This window comes from Sinohyriopsis cumingii, chromosome 8, assembly GCF_028554795.1.
Source record: "Sinohyriopsis cumingii isolate HCF-2022 chromosome 8, ASM2855479v2, whole genome shotgun sequence".
NCBI classification, from domain to species: domain Eukaryota; kingdom Metazoa; phylum Mollusca; class Bivalvia; order Unionida; family Unionidae; genus Sinohyriopsis; species Sinohyriopsis cumingii.
Genome location: NC_142968.1, coordinates 15,814,385 through 15,840,526, shown reverse-complemented (window position 1 = coordinate 15,840,526; position 26,142 = coordinate 15,814,385). Strand labels below are relative to the sequence as shown.

Sequence of the window (26,142 nt, the reverse complement as noted above, 5' to 3'; positions counted from 1 at the left end):
TTGACCGATGTGTTCTGTCAACATTTGAGGGTGTCCTGTTTGAAAGCAGTTATATTTGCACATCCAAGGATACAGCAAACACACCTCGATGTATGTTATTTTTTTCTTGAGATTCGTCCCCGTTGTACAGCAAGCATGTGATATTCGATTGTCATCCAAATAAACTGACACATAGGTTCAGAGGTTCCTCGTTCACCACTTCGTAACTTTCGGCAATGCGTCTAAACTCGGGATCGGTTTTGAAACTTTGATCGTAGTCTTGCTCTCATATTTCTATCACTCCTTATCCTTATTCTAAGCACAAGCGTCGTTGGTAAGTTTTCTGGTATATACGTGTAGTCTGAGAATTAGGCCTTCGTGTGTCGTTGGGGGTTAAATGCAGGTCAGCCGTGAAATTCGCAGACGATCTGGGGGTCTCTTAAGTCTCAACCATCCACCAAATGATTTCCAATTTTCATTTCTCCTCTTTTGTTTCTTGCGCGTTGGATTCCATTTGTCATCCTTGACGCACAAATAATGTAACCAACGGAGCGGTTTGGTAGAGTATAGACGCCTGATGGACTGGGAAGTTTGAAAGGTTATGATGGCCAGTATGTTCTTGGACATGAATCGGTTGCAGTAGACTAACAGTAACATGCTTTGGCAATGGTAGCGGTTTTCTTCAAAGAATCTATCCCTCTGTGTTCGATAAGCAATTATCAAAATTGGTCAATGTCTACATCGCATGACAATACTTTAATTTTCTATGGGTCGTAATACTCAGCGTCAGACAAATGTGGGCGGACCGCGTGTTGAATGGCTTCGGTGATGAAGAAGAGCGGAAATTAGCCTTGGGACATTTCTGTCATTCCAAATGTTTTAGGCGTTCGTCTCAAAAGTATGGACACATTACGAATGGAATCTTTAAACTGTACTTAGCATATGGAGGAATTTGGCTCTGTTCATGATGACTTGAAGGCATTCGGTACCTTGTTCTGAATAGTATTTCAGTAGAAACTGGCCATCATATCACGAGAACCTGTGAGCCATCACCGTGGCATAGAGATGGCAGTCTCCATAACGATGACTGTCCTCTTACCTCCAGGTGTTTTCGATAGGGTTTAAGGAAGATCCATGGAGTGAAATTGGCAAGAGTGTTGGTCACTCGAAAGCTGTTGGACCCTCGAAATATTTTCTCACGCCTTCTGGAATCTTGCTACGGTGGGGACAATGAAAAACAAATGGGTTTCCGGATAGACTTCTCTCAAGCTCAAAAGTGACGCAGAAATTATGAATGTGAATGCCGTTATCTTGCATGTATTCGAAATAAGAAAAATTAATTCCACATGCGTCTTTTTCTTGGTTTGTAAATCTTCTGTTGATTTTTGTACTTTTGATTGTATCATTCATGGTTATAGTGGACGATTTGGCGACAAAAACGGCACCGTTTCTTCCCTTTACAAACGTGGACCTTGAGATTGTTGGTACGCGTATGTCCACAGGTAGAGCACAATCGCAACTATTGGCAAGCACTTTGCTGCTGTGGACCTTGCGTCGTGTGATGCTGATCGTATAAGGCAGGATTAATAAAGTTTCGCTGGCAAGAAAAGCAATGAATTTGTTCAATACCTTCGGGAATGCAGGGCTTAAAACTAAACAGCACTGGCATCTATCTACGCAATGAATGTGTTGATATCGGCTGCAGACTCCGAATTCGAATTTCTCACAGCAATAATTATATTCGAGAAACTCAGTGATACTGGTAATTGAAATGTTTTTGAATATGGTATACATGAATGTATTTTTTGTCTGGAAGAAACTGCGCCTCTGAACGCCACTTGTGGATTCACTTTCCACGTGGAGTCAAGACGTATTGCAGTTCCTCTTGACACGTATGTCTGTTATAAAAGTGTTGTTTATATTTTCAACTCAGGCTTAAAACCCTTGCTTAGTATCCATCCCGTTTGACCTTATAAACCCTTTTGACCCCATAAACACTTCTGTTCCTATGAACCTTTTTGATCCTACAAAAACTTTTGACCCTATAGAGGCTCCTGCATGTTATCCTAATGGACAAATGTAACATAAAAGTTTCCATACGTACCTACCGGTACATCTTTCGAGTTCAATTGCAAGACTGTTACTTTGTCAATTCCCGATTGAAGTCAGCCACTTGTAATACTGTTACCATTTCACCGCTTACACAATTTTGACCCTATAGAGAGCTCCCATGTTCATGTCCCGTTAAACACCGTAGAGGCTATTCTAACCTGTTTTCGGCTGATAGTACTACTTGCCTTTATGTTTACCTAAGCCTGCAATTTTTACAGAATTGTGGTACAATATCTTTAATCCCAACACGGGAAAATGATTTTACTGACTTTCGAATCTAATAATGTAATGAATGCGGACATATGCCATTAAAGCCATTGCATACAGAATACAGAATATTTACCCCAAGGTTGTTCGTCAAAGGCAGGTAGATTTGATTAAAGCTAGCTGTTTAGGTCAACATACTCGGCTGCTTTTGGATGTTATTGAAAACGCAGAAGCAGAAATTGCGTAATGTTTCTCTTATTCATATCACAACAGTAGTAAACTAGTTGCCATAACTAAATTGACAGTACCAATGGAGCTTCTACAACATCCCACGTCTGAGAAAATGAAGGGAATACAATCAAATATTCTTCATTTTGTATGGAGCTCCAAGATGGATTGCGTGTCACAAATAGCCAAGGTGAGGATATTTTAAAACTGATGGATATAGATATATTCACGCGCCGAAAGCGAGTTGGGTATACAATATTTTCAATAAAGAGAAAAGGTGGAATTTGGAAAATATTAAAAGACAGACGGCGATTTATTCTTTAAGGGAAATGGACCTCAACATACAAATCATAACTTGAATATAGGTTTTACAGATACTTGGAACATGGTGATTTTCCAATTGCAAAGAAAATACACTATTAAGAATCTTTGGACTTAAAATAAGTAATAGAAAAGAGTAAGCAACAACAAGCTTTGTAAAATTCAAAAAATAATTTATTTCCCTAGAACTTGAAAACACACGAAAAGAACTTGCGGTATTGCGAATTAAATGCCAAATCATCACAGAATTACAGACTCAAGTCCTGATGATCAAAGTTATGAGTAAAATTTAGTGGAAATCCAAAACTTAATACAAAACTAGAAGTGTTGATGTTCCTGTGGTGGCCCGTGTAGTGGTGATGTCCTTTGATGAATCACAAAAATTGCAATCCAAGGATATATTCGCATTTGAAATTTCACTATAAATTCAAGTTTCTATTTCCATGGATATTATTTTCGAAGACCACTTTCTATTTCTGGTGAATAAATAGTTTGAATAACTAAAATTCCAGCCAAAATGAACTACTTTACACAAAAATAGTACAAATGATTCTGAATCTCTACAATAGTTTATACAGTCCTTTACTGAGGTCATCAGGTCAAAATGAACATTTTTTAAAACAAAACATGACAAATATTACTTATAAAAAATGTCTTTCTAGAAGGTCCCAAATGTTTACTACATAAATTAATTATACTAAAGAACATGGTAAACAAAAAGGCGAAAGTAACAATTCAAAGAGTTAACCCATATGCATAGAGAATATCTTAGCTATGTATGATTTTTTTAACCGCATTTTTTAAAAAAAAACGTCCAACATATAATGTGTCATTACTAATAGATTATTATAAAAAAATAAAAAACGTAACAATGCAAATTAAATATACATAACATCTCCCCTCATAAAAACAATAAATATTTCGGCAATAAAGCTTTTTTAATACTATTAAGCAAATATATATTTCATAAGATGAAATGATACAAAGTATAGATGAAGCAATAATTCTATAAACGTTAAAGTGCATCTGCTATTAAATTATCCCTCCCTTTGAAGCGCCTGTTGTCAGTACTATATTCCTACAAAATCAAATTCTGCCTTAATAATCTCTGGTTTTGTTTATCAAATTGCCAAGGAAAGTAAGGGAGTTGTTATTACTAAATAAACGGAGAAGGGGGTGAGCTAATATACACTTCAAAGTGTTGCAAAGCTAATATCAAAGCCAAGGTTTCCTTCTCGATTGTGGAATAATTTCTCTCGTGCTTATTTATTTTCTTAGAAAGTTAACACACTTGATGATCTACACAATTTTTTGTCGTCTTGAATCAATACTTGCATCAACGCTAACATCTCTTGCATCAACAGACTTTGTAGATGATTGACTGAAATTTGCAGCTGAAAGAACTGGTGCACTTTTAAGTATGGCTTTTAACTTATCAAAAGCCTCCTGACTTTTTTCAGACCAATGAAACTTGGTTTCCTTACTCAGTTCATTTGTCAGGAGTTCAGTAATTATCGAAAATTAGGATAAAAATATCTGATAATATCCGGCCAAGCCCAAGAATCTCATCAGTTGCTTTTTACTGATAGATACGGGCAATTCAGAGATTACCTAGACCTTAGCATTTATAGGTTTAACTTCTCCATGCCCTACAATATGTCCTAGAAATGTAGCACAGGCACGGCATAACACACTTTTGGATAAATTAATTGTCAATTTTGTATCAGTGAGTCTGTCAAAGAATTTCCGAGTCGTCTGTAAGTGAGCTTTCCAAGTGTCGTCGTAGATGATGTCATTATCGATATAAGCTTCAGAATTATCTGGACCAGAAATAATCATGTTCATTAAACTTTGAACAGTAAAAGGCAAACCTTTCAACCCAAATAGCATCACTTTTTTATATATAAATTCCATCAGGAACCACGAATGCCGAAATTTACTTTTCCATTTCCGTCAGTGGAATTTGCCAGAATCTTTTCAAAATGTCAAACTTGCAGACATGCTTTGCATTTCCAGTTTTTAGAATGCAGTCATCGATTATTGGCAATGGAAGTGAATCTGTTTTGTTCACGCTTTTCACCTTTATATAGTTTGTGCAGATGCGGAACGTATTACCTGGATTCAGTACAAGTATACATGGTGACCTCCAGTCACTGTTTAGTGCTTCAATGAAATAACTCTTAGTAAATACTGGTTTAATGTTTCACTTATTCGTGTTTCAAAGGGTACATCCCGTAAAGATGCTGTTTCACAGGTTTTATTTGCTTATGTTGGAATATCCGGAAACAAGTGTTCATATTCAAGTAGTAGCTATATTAGTTGATTCTTTTCTTATTGCTGAAAATGTGATTGTTTATCCATCATCATCATCATCATCATTGGCGACTCGGTCTCGAAAGACCATGCGAATAGTGCCCTTGGGGTGTTGTCTGTCTCTGTTGGCATCGTCTGCTGTGGCTGTGCAGGCCTATACGTGAGTGACAGTCCCTACTGCAGTTGATGCAGACATACTGGGAAGTCTGCGTTACTGTGGTTGTTGCTGCGTTCTTCTTTCTCTTACGTTTCTCTGCCGCCAACTGGCCTCTCCTCGCATCAGCGACTGATATGCCATTGTTTACCATCAGTCTCCAGGTGCCTCGGTCCTCGGCCAGCTCTTCCCAGCCATCGGGTGAAATGTTGCATGCCTTCATGTCCCTCTTGCACACATCTTTGAAACGGAATTTATGAATTCAGAAGATTGGTTACACCAAAGTCAATACAGTCTGAATGCATTCATTTCCTCACTGCGTGAGTAGATACAACTAAATTAACTGTATGATTAACCATGTTATATCTATCAACATACCGGCAGACCTTTAACATATTTACATTTAACTCACTCATTTTCTTTCTAACTTTGTAAGGAACATAATACTTAATCTGAAGAAAATGTTTTGAACAATGAGCAAGAGAGACAGAACTATAACACCAGATTTAAAAGTTCTCTCCACTGTAGTTCTGTTGTACCATAATTTCATTTCTGACTTGAATTGCTGGATGCTTAATTCATGCATAACTTGCTGAAAACTTCCAGACATAAACTTGGACAGGTATTGGCTAGCCAAACTGAGTAGAAAAAAACATTATCAATGCTTTTACTATTGTTTTTGTTTTAATATTCCTCATAGGAATCGCCTCAGGGAATATTGTAGACGCACACATCATGGTCAACAAGTACTGACTGCCAGTATTGGTGAGGTAAAGGACCCACACAGTCTACCATTATTTTGTTAAATGGTTCGTCAAAGGTATAGGCTGCAGATGAACCTTATATATCTTCTCATTGGTTTACCTACCATTTGACAAGTGTGACAAGATCTGCATTATTTACAAACATCACTTTTAAGTTTTGGCCAACAAAAATGATTCGAGATCTTGCCATAAGTCACACTAATCCCTAAATTACCAGCCAAATTAGTTTCATGGTTAACCGTTGCCATTTTCTTACGATTTGAACTACAATTTGATAGCTATCTGACCACTCTTCTGGGAAATCATGGACACGAAAACCCTTAGATCCGCGCACCACTTGAGGTACACTTTCAACGTGTAGCCTGGAGCCAAGATGTCTTGCAGATTTTGCATTTCAAGAATGCCGCAGGCCGTGTCTTTGGATTGGCCTGCCTACTGTAATAGTTATTCTTGTTTGGCTCCGTCCTATTTCCGAATAATCTCCCGTGGTCTTTTCCATTATGTGGTATCGTCCATGTCAGCATACGCCAGGTCCACGACTATAGCTCGGGCCAAACAATTCTGGCTTATGAATGTTTAGCAAGGATAGTTAATTTTATGTAAGGTCGAGTTAAAGAAGTCTGAGATATTTTTCTCAGATACCATAACTCTGCCAAAATGTTTAGTACAATCGTCATCGTTTGACTTTCATCGTGTTTCGTCTCTCATTCGCACTTTCCCTTCTCTTCCTCTCGTTTTCTTCTTTCCTCGTTTTGCTGTTGCTGCTGAATGACAAAGGCTTGGTTTGCTTCCTTCTAGTATTGTAATAAGTTCTCTAATTCTTCTTTCTGTCTCACTCTATGCTGCTATACCCGAGATAAGGAAGCAGAAGGTGGTAAAAGTAGAGGTACCGGTACAAATTCTTGTGAAGAGGAAAGAAAATCGGTCAGATCCCAATTAAAATCATTCTCTTCTCGAAGTATAGCCGTGGTTGCTTTGGTAGCTGACATGCCATTAATCCTCGCATCCTCCACATGTGCACGCCTTCTTAGTTTCCCCATAATCAAACTATGTTGCATAGTTTCACTGCGCACGGACACTAGCGAGCCTATATAATGAATATGACGTCATACGGAGCTCTCTTTTGACTGGAAGATAGACTCCGCGCTCTGATTGAATTTTGTAACGCGCGTTTGGATTGCTGAAATATATCAATCTGTTTCGATCCAGTTGTTATGACTCTAGGCCTTAAACTATGTAACAGAAAGAAACCAAAACGAACAAGTATAATAAAATCAACAAATGTTTTATTTCTCTAAGTAACAAAGTGAAAATTTAAGAAACTCTTATAGTATTGTGACTTAAATCTAAAATTACCTAAATGTCGAAAATATCGAATGTTTTGAATGAATTAAAATGGTCTTGAAAGTCCTTGTGTGCCAATATTCTTGAATGACCTTATATACCAATAGTCTTCGATATCCTTATGCACCAATAGTGTTGAATGTTCTGATGTACCGTTAGTTTTAAATGATTTCACAATAATCTGAAATATGTTAATCAAAATGTCAATGAGCACTTTGTAATTCCAAATGAATAACTTTAATAAATACTTCCCCCCAAAATGTATCTGAACACAGCTGTAAATGATTCCACAGATTGATCTTATCGAGGGAGTGGAGAGGATTATCAAACCCCTATTTATTCACATTTCACTTGACCTATGATACAACATTATTTTATGGAAAGCTAATGGAGAATTCAACTAACTCGTAAGATTAAGCCTTTAACCCAAATTCTAATAAACATCTTGTTTACCAGTTACAATCGTGAGAAAATTCATGTATGCACAATCTCTATATACAAACATCAATCATGAATAAAGGTAAGGCACAAAATATAAATTAGATATGCATAACACATTTCTTTTGAGTGTTTGCGTGTGAGTATTGGATGGTATGGGTATGTTTGGATAGTATGTGGGATTTTATCTCTGTTTAAACTCTAAGTTGACAAAATAAGATTTGTTTAGTGTATGCACATGGTATTGGATGGAAGAGGTGATGTAATGGATAGTATATGGTATTACATGTAGATTGTTTACATACCTTCCCCATCAGGTATGATCGTTGGTGTGCAGAGACTAAATAAGGCAATTTGGATTGTGTTTGAGGTCTTGGATGGTGTAACGGATGTGATTAATAGTGTATTTGTGAGAGTTCATTTATAAACTCCATACTAGCACAAGGTGTTTTGGATTTTGTGTATGGTGCGTTGGATAATAGTGTTGGTGTCATGGGTGTTATGCTTGTGCGATATCATCTCCTTCAACACAATACTTGTAACTTATGGACATAGGTGTGGGATTTTAGACCCTTCAACAGGCGTTTTTGGATTGTGTTTATGGGGTGTTGAATATTATCTGTATGCTTGTATGGCACGTTTGAGTTAATTCATTTTTCTTCTTTTACACAATACCCCCATCTTCTGCTAGTTGAGGTGAGATTTTAGACACTACACAAGGCATGTTTGGAGAGTGTGTGTGTGTGGGGGGTGGGGGGGTGGGTGGGTGTTGGATATTATAGGTATGCTTGGGTATCTTGGTGAGATTTCATTTTCTCACCCATGCGACAGAGAAATCTAGCTGTTTTGCTAACCTTACTTTTCTTATCTCTGTCTAGTCATCTCAGACCAGTTGTCTCAATAAAGGTGTCCACGTGCTCAGAACTACTTTTTAAAAAAAGAAACCCTTGTTGTCTTCTGCTCTGCCTGACGTAGTTCTACTAAAATCAAACAACAACAACAACAGCAACAAATCTATAACAAAAACATACTAACTTAGAGAACACACCATAAAAAACATTTCGAGAGAGACAAAGACACAAACGCATACGATGTCGAACTTTTTTGTATTATGATATTTCGTTCTACACAGCATGGTCAATTTTATCTATATTCAGGCCTAGCTCAGTACATTTTTCTTGTCAGCGTCATTAAATGTAGCTAAAGCTACCTGACTAGTTTTAAATACTTTGTGTGAAACAAATTATATACTGTTAGCTACATTTAATGACGCTGACCTGAAAAATGACTGTGCTACAGATAGGATAAAATTCTCAATGCTGTGTGAAATGAACTATAACATAAGCACTGATCCATGCACATAGATTATAGACCTATACACTTCATAGCCTCCCAACTCTCTTAACAACTATGGAACACTTAGCAACAGGCATAAAAGTGTTATATAAAACATGCTTTTTTCTAATTTTGTTAAGCATCACCATTGTGCCCCAGATGAATCAAAAATATACCTACACTATTTAATGACAAATAATGCACTTACCAGCCAGAAGGAAACATTTATCCGTCAACACACTAATCCATAAGCAAATTTTACTGTAGCACTTGCCATATTTCCAGGACAGAAAAATAAATCTTCATAGAATCCGTGAACTTGAAAGTTTAGCACATGGTTATCCGCTAGAGTCCGTTTTATGAGGGTCTATTATACACGTGGGTAATTTTACAATCAATATTAAGGACAACACAAGTATTCACACACAGTTTCACCTCCTCCAAAGAAAAGAATAGTTATATACGATAGTGACACAGAACTATAATTACCCATGAATAATCTAAAGAAAGATGTTGCTCTTCGTTACAGCTAGTACTAAGTATAACTACAGGCTGAGTAGCCTGTATCATTTTATTATTTACAATATAACTTTTCAAAATTGAAACTGATGAAAATAAAAGTTTCTTGTAATAAATATTAATTATTTATTGTCAATTTCATATAACCTCCATATATTAAATGTAATAATGCTTCATTATTATGCGACGTTTTATGTTGTTATTTTTCTTTTTTCTTTGCTCACGCGTATAAACTGTGCACTTCAACGGTCACATCACATCCGTCATTAACATATTTATATTCATGCGCCGCATGTAAACATTGGACGTGAACACTAGTGAAGAATTCTTTTTACTTTAAAGGAAAATATTGGGTGAGAAAAATAATCTACGTTGGGGTTTGGACCGAGACAAGGAAATCTAAGTCGCGGGTTTATATTATATGTCTCCCCACTCGGGCAAGCCTCGTGGGGAGACAAATAATATAAACCCTTGACAGAGATTTCCTTGTCTCGGTCCAAATTCCACCATAGATTCTATAGTTCTTCGCTTACACACTACTACTGTCTTCCGATAGTAGGTATGGGATGTTGGCTGGTATAGGTGGTTTGATGGATATTATTTTTGAGATGTGATAGTAGGTTTGTGAGATTTGATTTTCATAAAACTCTAAGCTAACACAAGGCGTTTTGGATAGTGCATGTATGGGTTGTGGGATGGTATTTGTGGTGTGTGATTGTATGTTCGTCTCCTACTCTTACACTCCAAGCTAAGTCAAAGTGTTTTTGAAAGTGTGCATTGTGTGTAGGATGGTATAAAAGTTGTGTGAGAGTACTTTTGTTGCATTTTTTCTCTTACATTCTAAGCCAACACAATGTGTTTTGGATAGGGTGTATATGGGGTATAGGATGGTATTGGTGGTGTGATGAATATTATTTTTCTGTAATTTCATCTCTTGCTCTGAAACTTCAAGCTCGCACAAGGTGTTTTGAATATTATGTTTGTGGGGTGTTGGATCCTGTATAAGGTGTTTGAGGGTATTTTATGTTGGATTTCATCCTCGTCCCTTACACTCTAAGTTAATACAAGACATTGTGTGTGTGTCTAATTTCAAACTTAAAACTCTTTACCATCACCCTTTCCCTTTAACCCTACAAACCCCTTTTGAGGCCATAGAGTCTCCCGCATTTTAACTCTATGGGTCATTTAATATAGAATTGCCCATACTGACTTAGATTAGCTTGTACTGAAGTCAACTCCAACACTGTTACTAAGTCGCTGCCAAACTGAAGTCAGCCACTTGTACCACCACTACATTTTGAGGCTATAAATAAATACAAGGGTTCTGCAATAGGACTTTACCACAAGTTGAGATCATATATACATATATTAGGGTTTTTCCATAGGATTTTCCCACACGATTAGGTTACAGACATTCTAGGCCTTTCCATATGATTTTCAGAAAATCTGAGTATACATAGCGGAGTCTCCCTCGGTTACACTATCCAGAGTCTCGCTATCTCGGGTTCTTTAAGATAGAACTTTGTGTTTAGAGTGACACACCGCTGTATCTGAGGACTGGTGCTCCAGAGTACGAGAGATTTATACTTAAGCAGGATACCGTCTTGTTCCTGGTTTCTTGCTCCTGTCTGGGTTGTCAACCGAGTCGCTGAGTCGTCCTCTGGTCGCCGACTGGGTTGCTGACTGGGTCGTCGACTAAGTCACTGAGCTGTCAACTGAATTGTCCTTCTGGGTCGTCAACTGTGTTGTTGACCAGATTGTGGTCGCGGGTCGTTATTCACTCAAGATCGAGAGAGAGAGAGAGAGAGAAAGAGAGAGAACAGTGCGAAATGAATAAACATAGATCATCAGTTAAAATGTGTATTGTTGCAAGGTTGTGATTTCAAGATGTTCGCGCCTCTTTGAACGAGCTTTGTAGCGTATGTATAATGGTTGATAAAACACCTGGTCCACATTATTTTTAGTTTCCGTGGCCTGGCCCTTTCCAGTTCTGCGAATTATGACCAAATGTGTTAAATCTAGCGGGGATGCTATACTGCTTCATTTGCAAGAGGACAGCTTCACACAATACCGTTTCATAACACACCAACATTGCAGTACAGTTATTATTATCGTGGCGAAGGAATATTGCTGAGTACTGACAGCCATGGTAAGAAGTAGGACGTGGTGTTCCATGGATTATGCGCATTGTTGTGTTGAGCTGGACATCAATTAACTTGGTGTGGGATGATCGAGCCCAATGAGGAGCGCAATACTCAGCTGTCAAATAACAGAAGGCCAGTGTTGATATCTTGAGTGTCTGAGTACTAGAGCCCCAGGTTGAGCCGGCCAGTTTGCGGAGTAGGTTGTTTTGAGTGCTACGTTTTGCTGCAGTTTTCTTCAGGTGCTTGTAGAATATCTATTATGTCAATGATCAGTCCAAGAGTCACACTAAGGTATGTTGGTGTCTGGTTGTGTATTATTTGCTGCCCATTGCAGAGGCTGCAAAGCTCACGGTTCGCGTTTGTATTGTTAAGGTGGAAGACGCTGGAGACTGTCTTTGTTGCACTTGGCTGTAGACGCCATTTCTTGAAGAAGTCCGTCATATCCTCCAGGTCCTTGTTCAGTACCTCCTCAAGCTCAGTAAATGAGTGCCTTTGGGTCCCGAGAGCAATGCCATCTGCATACAAGAACTTATGCAATTGTGTTACAGGTAAGTCATTGATATAGACATTGAACAAACTTGGCGAAAGAACAGACCCTTGTGAGAGTCCATTAATCTGACACCTCCATGAGCTTCAGCTCTCTCTGATGTGCACTCTGAGGTACCTGTTGCGCAGGAACAGTTCGATAGTCTTGACTATCCAACAAGGAAATACTCCTGGGAGGCAACAACAAAAACAACTTTGCCACATAAATATGTTAAAGGAGTATGTTGAAAGAGATAGCCAGGTTAATCATGCAACTAATTTAGTTGTGCCTGTCCCACATAGCGAGGATTTAAGTGAAGGAATGCGATCGGAATCTATTGATTTTGGAGTTACAAATCTTTGGAATTCAGAAATTATGAATAATCCAGACCAGAAACTTTCACATTTGCAACAACAAGAAAGGAATGAACTTAAACAGTTATTATTTGAATATGAGCACTTATTTCCCGAGTTCCTACAAGAACAAACAAAATCTACCATGATATTGAAATTGTAAATTCCACACCTGTGAATCACCCGTACAGGATGAACTCTCTCAAGCAGAAATGCTTGAAAAAAGAAATTCAGTATTTGCTGGAGAATGATTTCACAGAGGCGAGTAAAAGTGACTGGAGTTCACTATGTATACTTGTTCCAAAAACAGATAATACTTTCCGTATGTGCACTGATTATAAAAAGGTGAACAGTGTGACCAAAACAGATTAAATTCCACTACCAAGAATCAATAACTGCGTTGACAAAATTGGAAATGCCAAGTATGTCACCAAATTTGACCTTCTAAAAAGATTTTGGCAAATTCCACTGATAGAAAGAGCAAAGGAAATTTCGGCATTTGTGACTCCAGATGGACTTTATCAATATAAAGTAATGCCATTTGGGATGAAAGGATTGCCAAGTACTTTCCATTGTTTAATGAACATGATTACATCTAGTTAAGATAACTGTGATGCTTATATCGATGATGTTATCATCTACAACGACACCTGGAAAGAACATTTAGCAACAATTCGGAAAGTCTTTGACAGACTCACTGATGCAAGTTTGACAATTAATTTATCCCAAAGTGAATTTTCCCATGCTTGTGTAACATTTCTAGGACATATCGCGGGACATGGACAAGTTAAACCTATAGATGCTAAGGTCAAGGCTATCTCTGAATTCCCCATGCCTATCAGTAAAAAGCAACTGATGTGATTATTGGGTATGGCTGGATACTATCAACATTTTTTCCAATTTCTCCATCATTGCTGAACCCATGACAAATTTATTGAGCAAGGAAACTAAATTTCACAGACTGAAAAATGTCAGGAGTCTTTTGATAAGTTTTAGGCCATATTTAAGAGTGCACCAGTACTTGCAGCTCCAAATTTCAGTCAATCATTTAAACTGTTGATGCAAGTGATGCTGGGGTTGGAGCAGTATTGATTCAAGATAAAAATGGTGTTGATCATCCAGTGTGCTATTTTTCTAAGAAATTAAATAAGCACCAGAAAAATTATTGCACAATTGAGAAGGAAGGTTTGGCTTTGATATTGGTATTGCAACACTTTGAAGTTTACATTAGTTCAGCTCCTTCTCTGATTATTGTGCTTAGTGACCACAACCCCCTTACTTTCACTGGCAAGTTGAAAAACAGAAATCAGCGATTATTAAGGAAGAGTTTGTTGTTACAGGAATATAATATTGACATCAGGCACCTCAGGGGAAAAGACAATATAATAGCAGATGCATGTTCAGGTGTATAGGAATATATTGTTTCATGTATACTTTATGTCATTAATAAGATTTCATCTTATGTTTTTTAACCACATGTATATTTGACCTATAGTAAAAAGAAAGCATTATTGTATAAATCTTTGCTTTTCTTTATATGGGGAAGTGTTATGTATATTTAATTGTTTGTCTGTTAGTTTTAATTTTGTTTTTATTCCATTATATATTATTGTAATGTAGCATTGTATTCTGGACTTGACCTTGTCCAAAACTGAGTTCACTTCTGTTTGACCTGACATCTTTTATTTAATTTTTTCATTTCATTGATGTAAACAACTAATAATAGATTCATTATTCTATGGGTATGAGCTCATTGACCAAATTATTATTCAGGTAAATATGTTGATTTGGGTCAGGGTTTTGGGGATTCCAAAGTGAATTTTATAGGCTATTATGTTGTAAATAAATAAGGCTCATTAAATCATGCTAGAAATTTATTTTCCATTAGGTAATGGTTGCTTTTAGAAAATGTTAATTTGTCACCCGAGGTTAAACAGAGAACTGTCAGAATTTTACCAGTTGTACCTTAACATCTGACACTTTAAGTTTTATATGTTGTTTCCAATTTTGGCTGAATTTTATTTTCTTCAAATTATTGAATTCAAGTGATCATTTTTTCTGGAAATACAAAAGTGCTGTGACAAAATTCTGGTATAAAGACATTCATTGGAATTTATACTGAATTCAAACCTGAAATAATATTTCTGTGATTCAACAAAAGACTGTTGACACATCAGTACAACATAGACCACAACAGACACATAATTGCCTTCAATTTTAATTCTCTTTGGGACTTGAACTGAGTTTTATCCAGGACCTTTTATTACTAGGACTTGTGTCTTTAATTCTTGAATTATTCTGGGATTGAATTCGCTAAACTGTAAGTTGTTTTTTCTCATTTTCTTCACTTTGTATTCTAAAAAAATAAATTATTTGTTAAATTTTACAAAGCTTGTTGTATTCACTCTTTTGTTACTTATTTTAAGAGCACAGACTTGTAACAAATGTCACTATTTGACAATTGGGACACCTCAATGGGATCCAATTGTTTTGTGCTCTACAAATAGAAGCAATCTGACAATTTTTTTTATAAAGTTTGTTGATAACTAAAACTTTGTGTTTTGTTTGGGATAATAACTAAAGGAGCTCAAATGGACTAAGCAAAAAAAAATGTTTTCCAGCTGGAATAATTCTCTGTCTTCAGACTTTAAACTGTGACATTTATTATCACTTCAAAAACATTTGACATTTACAGAGAAATAACAAATTCTACACTGGAAAAATTTAATACTTTTGTAAGAATCATAATGTTATTTATATCTCAGTTTATTGGACACATGTATCTGTACCAAAAACAAAAGTGTAGAATAAATACATGACTATAAACAAAAATGTATTTCACCTGATGTCATACTGTACAGAACATTCATAATATTTCAATGTACTTGGAACTTTTAATGTATTATACTTGTATCAGTAACAAAATTTCACAGAATGTTTCTTAATACAGAGCAATGTGCAGCAAACCATGTATCCAGTATAAACATGTATCAAGTATAACAAGGTTCTTTTTACTTTCTTTTGTCATTCCATATTTCTATACAGTATCTCGAATATTCAAGTGAAAATAAATATTTGCACTCGTATTTAAGCTTTGCTTTTCTGAACAATGTTAAGTGCTTTATCAGATTCTAGGACCAGCACCTCCTTTTTCCTCCAATGGCTTTCTACAACCTCTTGTTGTCACACCTCTCCCTCTCCAAGACCTTCCCCATCTGCTATCTGTAACTTCTGACTCAAACAACGATGATGAAGCTGAACTCTTTTCTGATTGTGTTCTGTCTAAAACACATTGTATAATATAAGGGTCATTATTTCTTTCAACAGGATTTTTCCTTTAGAACATGTGTGGATATAATTCACAATGAAGTTAGAGGGCTTCATTCCTTTGAATCCCACACCAATGAATTTACATATAATACAGTATATACTAAAAGATGAAATGATCATGTAATATTACAAATCTGAACAGACTGTAACATAGATTGTAACATAAAAAGTGTTATATTTATTATGTTCATAATTAAGTGCTGGGGCCACAGTGAAACCCTCCTCCTTCTGATCCAAAGTTTTATCTCTTTATCTCTGCCTAAACATCAAGATGTTTTTTTTCAACAAACTCAATAAATCTCTAGTACATATCTCTTGTACATGTAGTAACTATGAGCATGATGGGTTTTCCACCACTGGGAATGGTCAAAGGCAAAATGTAGAACAATTTTAATTTCAGATAAATTTTGTAACATGTATCAATAAACCCCAACATAATGATATGTAACAGATGTGATGAAATATAGGTTGTGAGCCATTTACAGTCTTGCGAAAATTTGTAAACAAAAGTAGTGTAGATGTACCATGCTGATCAGCCACATGTAAGTATCCAAAAAGTTTCAACTGATTTGAAAACAAGAAAATATTTATATATGACACTGGTGATTTAACTCCTCTTGAAAAAATATTATACCAGGACTGAGGTGTTAACACTTTATTTCAGTTGGATTTTGTAACGTATACAATATAGATGTTTGGTCTTTTATTTTCATATTTCATAGAACAAAAATATCCAATCCAAGCTAATTATGCTAAAAACATACAAATCAATTATTTAAAGTGTTACGTGTTTAGGCTCTCATAAACAGTAACAAAGAAAAAGTGTAGACAACAAGCTTTGTAAAATTTAACAAATACGTTATTTCCCTAGAAAAACAAGGTAAAAATAAAGAAAAGAACTAAGTTTTAAGAATCAAATCCAAAAATAATCCAAGAATAATCCAAGAAATAAAAATTAGAAGCCCTACTAATAAAATGTTCTAATGAATCTGAGTTCGAGTCCCAACGAAAATCCAAAATGGAAGGTGATCATGTATACTGTAAGCAGTATAGTACTGATGTGTCTACAGTTGTTTGTTGAACCACAGCAAATAATATTCCAGTTTTGAATCCCGAATGAAATTTCAATAAATGTCTTTGTCCGAGAATTCTGTATGAGCACTTAAATATTCCCTGGAAAAGAATTAATAATCCCATAAAATAGAATTTCAACTCAAACTGGTCACAACAGAATTTACACTTTGATGTCGAAGAGTCTAAAAGCCCAACTGACTAAATTCTCTATAGAAAAAGGTTATACACTAACTTAAGATGCAAAACAGATTCTCGTATGAGGGTGACATGATCACTTTCTAGAACAAGATCGAAGCTTTAAATGCTTAACATCACATACTCCCAATACAGCCTCAATCTCACTATATGAATCCCACAATAAAAAAAATTTAAAAAAAGAAGTTGTGTACTGATTCTCAGTCAAGGCCAGGAACTAGGTCAGCATTAAGATACAAAGTTCTAATATTAGGTGTTTACGAAAAAACGGTCAGGTCAAACTAATTTCTGGAAAATGTCACATTCCAGTAAACAAAATTACATTACTATAGGATGCAATGGATTTTAAAAAAGTTTAAAACTAACAAACAAACAATTAAATTAAATCAAATATAAATTAAATCAAATATACATAAAAAAGAAACTAAACAATATATATATATATATATTAAAGCAGCTATGTTTTTTAAATGAGTCACTTACAAATGTAATGACACACAGTTTAGAATCACAAATTCATCAAGAATTACAAATGCATATTTGGTAAGCAGTATAGATTTTGAACTCTCAATAAAAAGATTGTACTGGGTAGGTAGAAATGTCTCCTAGGAGTCGATGCTACTCAACATTTCATATATGGAATTTTTGCAGGTGGAAATACAAGAGATTCATTATATATGTGCCATTTTTTACAGATACACTTTCTGTCCACCATATTACTGCAGCAATTGGAGAGGAGACAGCATTTTATAGAGAAAATGATGGATAGATGCACCATACAGGTGGGGTTGACTACAGCTTAGGTCGATATATCTGGCTAGAAGTACCAGCTAGTAATGGTGGAATTATTTGTTTCCACTTCATCGCGACTCTTTGCCCGCGCTGCACTTTGACTTTAGCATCTTGATAATCCTCACTTTTCCATATGCAATTAAAACTAAAGTTGTTCCCACTGCACAGACTGTACATCCTTTACACTGACTGGCTAGACTAGGCAAGAAATGGAGCAAATGCAAGCAGTGCTCCAAATATCATAACAAAAAAGATGACAGTGTATGGAGTAATAATTGTAATGTACAGATTTGCTATTGTGATTTTTAGGCACCAGCTGCTAATTGTGCAAGAATAACAGTGTTGATAGCAGCTTTTGACTATTTGTGTCAAATCATTATCATTTGTTTTTATATTTAACTTTCTTAACTGGTGCCCCACACTTGCCAAATTAAAATTTTCAAAATGTATAGTTCTATTGCTTTCCTTCAATATCTGAATTGTTGGAGGAATGCTATCTTTACATATGGAAACCCTATGCAGTTAAAGGCCATTTTGAATTAAATTATTTTCATTTAAACAATTACTTTTACAATGTATAAACATCATTTATCGAACATATTCATATGTATGACTATGCAAGTTAGAGTTATATTTTTACATGGAAGAACAAAAAAAGAAGAGAGATTGCTTGAAAATTTCATATGAGTTGGTTCTTTTTATGCTGATATCGTTTTAATTTAAAACATTTTTAAAATCTAAAGCACTTTAGTTACGTCCTACATGTATGAAAAATACATTATTTGTCATTTTACTACCATACATCCTGAATTAGTCTAAAGTTGTGCTATCTTTAGCAAGGAAAATTAATTTAACTCTACTAGACAGTAGAAACTTCTGAAAGTGAATGAATTACCAAAAATAAAAACTATAACAACACTTATGGGCTTTTTTATGTTACAATTTACTTCCAAGTTCAGGAAGTGACAATAACCAAGTGGAATTAGCAGTTTTTTGATAGATGCACATTTAAAGTAAGGCTAAGCTGTATACTATATTACCCATATTACACACATGAATCATACATCATAATAAAGGTTCTTTTAACTATACTTATGATATACAATGTCCTTTTAAGTAGCCATTATAACCAGTGAGGCAAACCTAGGAAATTAGTTTTCTTTAAACATCTAAAAATTAGTCTGATTCCTTGCTTCGTATGGAATCACACCACAATTAATAGTTCCAGTTCATTTCCCATAGTCCCAGTCTATTTTTTAGAGCATATTTTTCTGTCTCCTTTTGGTGTTGATACAAGAGTTAGATTTAGGCATTCTTGGTATGGATTTAAAGGCAATTGTTTATTCTTTAGAATATGAACTTATGATGTGGTTGTCCGTTTGTGTTTCGGCAAGAGTGTACAGTGAGTAATAAGGTCTTGGTGATGATCTGGAAGTGAAATCTGTGTTCCATTGCACACTGGTTTGTTTACAGTCCAGCCTCTCAAAAATATTTGCCGGTGAACCTATGACAAGAACTTCACTGTGAAGTCATCTTTGAAGGTATTTTAGATTAATATATGATTTGTATTTGATTGTCACACAGTGTAAAGTTCAGCACTGAGAAGCAAAAATAAAGGATATATACTACAATTAATTGTGTTCTATGTCCTGTCAAGGACTTCAGACATAAATTGTAAAAGAAAGAGCTGATAACTTCTTTTTTATTACAATTTATATATGTGCTAATTCATCCATTGCACTTTCAGAAGCTGGTATTGTCTAGTTGGGCAAAGTTAATTTTCCTTATTTTAATGGGAGCTAAAGATAGTGTACTTTAGACTAATTCAGGCTGATATTTTTAGCACAATGAAGCAGTCATTTTATTTAGCAGTGTGCTTAGATTATGTACAATTTCCATAAGTACAATATCTAAAGAAATTTCATCAAAGTGGCATAGAGGTATGCCAACGTTCTCTCCACTGTGCATGTTTCAAATGCAAACAACTTCACCTTACATACGTCAGTCTCTCAAAAAATGGACTCTGATCCTACACCCCAACATAAATGTCCAAATATAAAAAATGGGGTGACATGGGTCAGAGGAAACTCGGACAAGCAATTTTCATTTTTGACACCATGTGATGCTCACAGTGCAAACACAAGCTCTTTTCCTAGATGACAATTCTGCAAAACAGTGTGTACTAAACAGACTGATGCAACTGAAAATAATTGTCATCCAAGCCGTTTTTGAGATAGTCTACTTGCCCCAAACCCATGTGTTTACTGCTATGGAAGGCTAGCTCTTTTTCCTAGCCGACTATTGGTATTTCACTATCAACATGCTGCATAGTAACTATGGAAGGTGTACATGCCTGACATCAATTTCATGAAGAACACAAGCCCTAAACAATTATTTCACAAATATATATATAACTTTAATTAGCAAACAATAATAGCTGAAAAAGCCACACCATAGCCTTAAGTTAAGAAATTTAAGAAAGAGACCCCCTCCCCCGCCACCTTGAAACCAATCACTGCTATTAAGGCATTCTGGGATTTACGGACCTCAAGCAAGATTTACTTAACTCCGAAATTGAAGAGCAGTACAATATGTAAAACAATGCACGTGGGGAAAAAGATTTGTCAACGGAAGCATCGGCGATTTTATACTTTACAAAGACACCATCAAGACACCTTTTTCTGAAAGAATTTTGCTTAATTTAAAATTACTTCCAATAAATTTATAAGATTGCCTTCACTAAGTCATGAAATTAAACGTGTTCGGGACTAATTTCTTAACAATAACATACCAACAGGACTTCCGATCTGGTCGGCGTAGGGATAATATCTCAAATTGGGTAGGAAATCGCCAGATAGCAAGGTAGCTTATTAAACAGCCTCGGTGCAGAGTGTATAGCTTTTTTACAATCTGCAAACAATTTTACAGACAAGATAAACACAATTTCACATTTGGTGTCATTGGCGTATCCGGACGAGTAGGAACACCCACCAAATGTAAAGCGATTTTTGATTGGCTACAACATGATAGCTACTCCAAGTTCGGAATACCAGTACTTGAAGTAGTTGCCTGAGACTGTGATTTACCCTGCTGCCATCGAGTACTTCCTATGTTATCTGAGATATTCCGATTGTCAGTTGGAAACTCCAGAATTGACAGCTCATATAGCTTCGGAAAGATTTTTGTCGTTTGGTTTGTTCAAAACGTATATTACCCAATCACGATTTTCATTCGTTTTGTATGTTCATTATATTGTACGATTTCCCATATAATTTGGAAATTATTCACATCACGGTAGCTTAGTTAAACGTCAACTTTCACTTTGCATTGGCGACTTGGAAATTCCAGGAGAAACATCATCTAAAGTTATACTCATCCTTTAAAAGACTGAAGTAACAAGAAAGGCACAGACATTAGCAGAAGTACTTGCGGTAACAAATTGTATGATTTAAAGCATAAACGCTCGCCAAAGATGTTATTTTTGAAAAACAATAGTCCGCTGTCTTTTTTTCTTAATTTTCTATTATGGGATGCACTTCTTGGACTAGATTCAGTAGTAGTCCGAGTTTCCTCTGAGCCTTGCCACCCCATTTTTATTATTTGGACATTGATGTTGGGGTGTAGGGTCATAGTCCACTCCCTGTCGAAAAGTTGGAATTTGCCGACACCTTGGTGTCGGCATAGGATAGTCCTACATGTAAGACATAGCACATGTTGATTTTGTTTATGTGCAATGTTTTACTATCCAAATAATGGCCTTGTTTAGTGTGTTCCGATGTTGTTGACATTGGAATGAGTAGTCAGTACTGCAGGAATATCTCACACATCTGGCAGCATATATCGACACTCTTCCCCAAATTTATGTGTAATTAATATACTTACTGTGCTGTCTTGATTCTGGTGGAATGACAATATGACACTAGCAAATGGACGCTTTTTCATGTTCCATTGACATACATTTGAATTTGTTGCAATGCGACGGTAGTCGAGGTATACTGAAGTATGTTTAAGTAGGTTCATGTGGTGGATATGTTTCTTGAACGAAACGAAACGTTGCTTTACAGTTCCAATAGGCATATTATATTTTTATTCGTTTCGTTAAAGAATAATGTTTCCACTTTACCCGATTTCGGCATTCCCAGCTTTTATTGCTTTCCAGTCAACTGAAATGTAGGCCAACGAAACTTGAAAACAGGTCCATTTCTTTTGTGAGAATTTGAATTTATTAGAGAAAGGACATCAGCGTAAGTAAAGTCTGGCCAAAACATTATTACCTTACTTTGTAGAAAAGTGACATTATTTTAGTTGTCAGTTGTGTGAGATATTCCTGAAAATTTGACTTTCATTACGATGTTATTCGACATCAAAACACACTACACAGCGCTGTTAGTTAGGCAGTAAGACCCTGATGCCCAAAACATAAATATCAGCATCAGGTCTTACATGTAGGACTAGGCATAGGGTAGCCACTTACTAGACGGCCTAGCAAACTTGAACGACCTTTCATAAAGATATACCTGCATGAAATCGATAGGAATATGAGAAATTTCCAAAGTTGTTGTACATAGAATTTGGAAATATTATATAGGAGTCACTTAATGTTTGTAAATAAATATAATGCACACCTAATTCTCAACATGTATATTCTGAGAACAATGACCATATCGCAGCAGGGTGGAGGTATCGCAGCAGGGTGGAGGTAACCATTTTCAACAAGTACTGTGCATTTATCAGCAATGTTTTTGTTGGTATCACGTAACTACCGCATTAAAATGTGCTCTCTGCTTGGTGAATCTGGTTTTACTTCAAGTTGCTTCAACAATTACAGATTTCCAGTAATTGTTTTCAGAATAAATATTTTGAGAAGTTTGTGTTCTTTCATTTTTCTATAAAGATTATGTGACTTTCATTCATATGTTCGATTTGTTTTTCTATAGCAACACTAGGAATGGGTTATTGTTGATGTCATGTGACTATATTACCGCTGATGTCATTGGCATGTAGATTGCGAGATTTGTATAGTCATGTGACTTGGAATGCAAATGGCAAATGGCGAGATCCAGGTCAAATTTCAGAAACGATGTACTTTCGTCTTGTCAGTCAGCAGATTAAAGATCTAACAAATACTATGGTAACAATTTCTGAGAAAATAAATCATATTCCTATCGATTTCATGCAGGTATATCTCGATGAAAGGTCATTCAAATTTGCTAGGCCGGCTACTAAACAGTTACCTTATGCCGACACCAAATGGTGTCGGCGAATGCCAACGTTTTGATAGGCAGTGGACTTTGACTCTATACCCCAACATTAATGTCCAAATATAAAAAATGGGGTGGCAAAGGTCAGAGGAAATTCTGACTAACTCAGTAGTTAAATATGAGTATGAGTATGGATACAGAAATTGCTTTAATGTCTGAGTATGGCATTACCCATTAAGTACACCATCCTATATTGTAGGCTGCAATATAACTTGTATCACATATATAATTATTAATTAATCACAGCCTTCTTTATTTATACTGTCTGCTTACCTTCTTCACCTGGATCACGAGTATTTCTCTTAACTGTTTTTCATACATGGCATTGAGGTTTTTATTTTTGTTTAATGCTGCATTACGTATCGTGATCATTGCCAATAATTTTCAACTACTAAAAGTGATAATACTCATCAGCAGCATCATTTGTACGATGTTGTTTGAACAACGATAGATTATTTACGACCTTTTTGAAGGCAGTTCATGGAGTGGAGTCATTATCTATAGTTAAGGATCTTCTAAACAGAATTACACACAGTGTCAGAGGGAGATTTTGTGAACAGTTGATATGTAAATCCAACTGCTTCTTGATAACTTTTCATTGCTGAAAGAAAACTGCCATTATTTTGTCTTCTGAAGGATAATTGACATGAAAATGCAAAAAGAATCTAACAGTCTTACCTTCATTTACCTGGAAATATTATGCTGCTTTGCTTTCTAGAGAGTAAAGCAGTGTAATATTTCCAGGTTGATGAAAGTAAAATTGTTAGCACAAGGATTAAGATAAATACAGTTTAATACCTTTTTCTAAAACAAATGGACTGTGATGACTTAAAAATGGTGGACAGAAATCAAAGAGATTTGATTGGAGTAAGTACCATGTGTTTGTTTTGATGATGCTATACTATTTGCAAAAATACTTTTATAATTAATAATTTCAAATAATTCTGTATTAATTGGTCACTTTTCTCCTGTGTAAGGGGATTATTTCCTGTTTGATCATTCTGACATTTCTGTTGATTGTGTACCATGGCTTACATCAACTTTGATTTTCAAATTTTAAGTATTTCATATATAGTGTCAGCATCATAGTAACTTGTACTGTATACATTAACGTGGTTGATCAGCATCATAGTGACTTGTACTGCATACATTAACATGGTTGTAAGAAATCGGAAAGAAAACATCTTAATAATGCACACATAAATTCAAGGATGCATAGAAGAAAATGTTGATCTTAATGTGTCAGTTGTGATATAAAGATTCTGCTGTATCAAACAGAACTTGTTCTAATGCCGGGATTCAAGATAGACTTGAAATTTTGGGAGAAGTGACTTCTTCTTTTAGACAGAATGGGGAGAAGTGAGAAGTGAGAGTTGAACAGGGAGAAGTGGGAGCAAAGCAAAATGCAATATATATATGTGTGCGTGTGTGTGTGTGTGTGTGTGTGTGTGTGTGTGTGTTGTTTTCATTCTCTTATTTGATTAAAGAATAAAGTCAGTATATGAATGTACTAAGCCAAATCGACACAGCCGACACGAAAGTGCATCTAATGTTAGAAGAGGCGTTTTCTTACTCACTTTTTAGCTTCATTACAATGGTCCATTAATAGAATTGCAAATACATGTATTAGGTTTTATTATTTGTCTACTTACTTGGTGTAATATTAGGCATTGGTCAAATAGTATTTGCTTTGCTGTTGTTTTTGTTGTTGTTTTATTTACTTCACAAAAAGAATGAGTGAACTCAAAATACACCCTTGACCTCAGATTCCATGACACAGCATTGTACGGTATGTTTCTGACCTACATAATTGCATTTAAAGATAAATTTTCAATAACGTAATATTTCAGCTCTGCTTTCAATGAATTATATAATTTCCTGAATATATTTGCCCAATGGTTTCCGAAAACAGACAATCTATTAAAGTGGTACTTCCCAGACTCAGCGATGTCTGCCATTATGCCAGGTTCACTTACGGTTCTAAACTGATTTTTATGAAGTAAATAATGTACACACAGCAGTTAAAATATTAATCACATTACCGACTCTATTATTAAAACACAAATTGCTATTTGCATTAAGTTTAAGTTTCAAAACACAAGTTTACATGTTTTTATTATCGAAGGATAACTTGCAGAAATTGGGCAGTGAATGTTGCTAACTAACTCTGGGAAAGGGTTATGCGACTTAGTCACCCACTTCGCCTGTTAGAGTGACCCCTGTAACAAATTATCATTTATGCCATATATTTGTTATGGTGTTACGAGTCTTTGTTCATAAAATAAGTAACAGAAAAGATTGAAGACAACAGGCTTTGTAAAATTTAACAACTAATTTATTTCCCAGAAATACAAAGTGAAAAAAGAGCAAAAAGAACTTATGGTATTACAAATTAAATACAAAAATGATCTGAGAATTAAAAATGTAAGTCCTAGTAATGAAAAGTCCTGAATGAAATTGAGTTCAAGTCCCAGTGACATCAAAATTTGAAGGCAATGACGTCTATTATAGTCAGTGAAGTGCTGATGTGTCAGCAGTCTCTTGGTGAATCACAGAAATATTATTCCAGGCTTTTTGAATACAGTATAAATTCCAATGAATGTCTTTATCCAAGAATTTTACCAGAGCACTTTTGTAATTCCAGAAAAAATAATCTCTTGAATTCAATAATTTGAAGAAAATAAAATTCACCCAAAACTGGTTACAACATAATACAACTTATAGTGCTATATGTTAAAGCACAACTGGTAAAA

General features: G+C 35.5%; 1 protein-coding gene and 1 long non-coding RNA gene across 7 annotated transcripts in view; one reads left to right on the top strand and one right to left on the bottom strand.

The window, feature by feature from the left end:
- Positions 1–15,482: 15,482 nt before the first annotated feature.
- LOC149793033 (uncharacterized) lies at positions 15,483–21,238 on the bottom strand. Its single transcript, XR_016422702.1, has 2 exons — positions 20,920–21,238; positions 15,483–16,019 (listed from the first exon to the last, which is right to left on the bottom strand). It is a non-coding gene; the product is annotated as an uncharacterized LOC149793033 (long non-coding RNA).
- The window catches only part of LOC149793032 (uncharacterized), a 38,385-nt gene continuing 33,474 nt past the window's right edge, over positions 21,232–26,142 (top strand). For 5 of the 6 annotated variants that reach the window (XR_016422701.1, XR_016422698.1, XR_016422700.1 and 2 more), the window contains exon 1: positions 21,246–21,559. The gene's annotated coding sequence lies outside the window, so the exon portion shown is untranslated. Of the gene's footprint in view, positions 21,560–26,142 lie in introns of all 6 variants that reach the window. The other variant, XM_089966923.1, reaches the window with a different exon arrangement.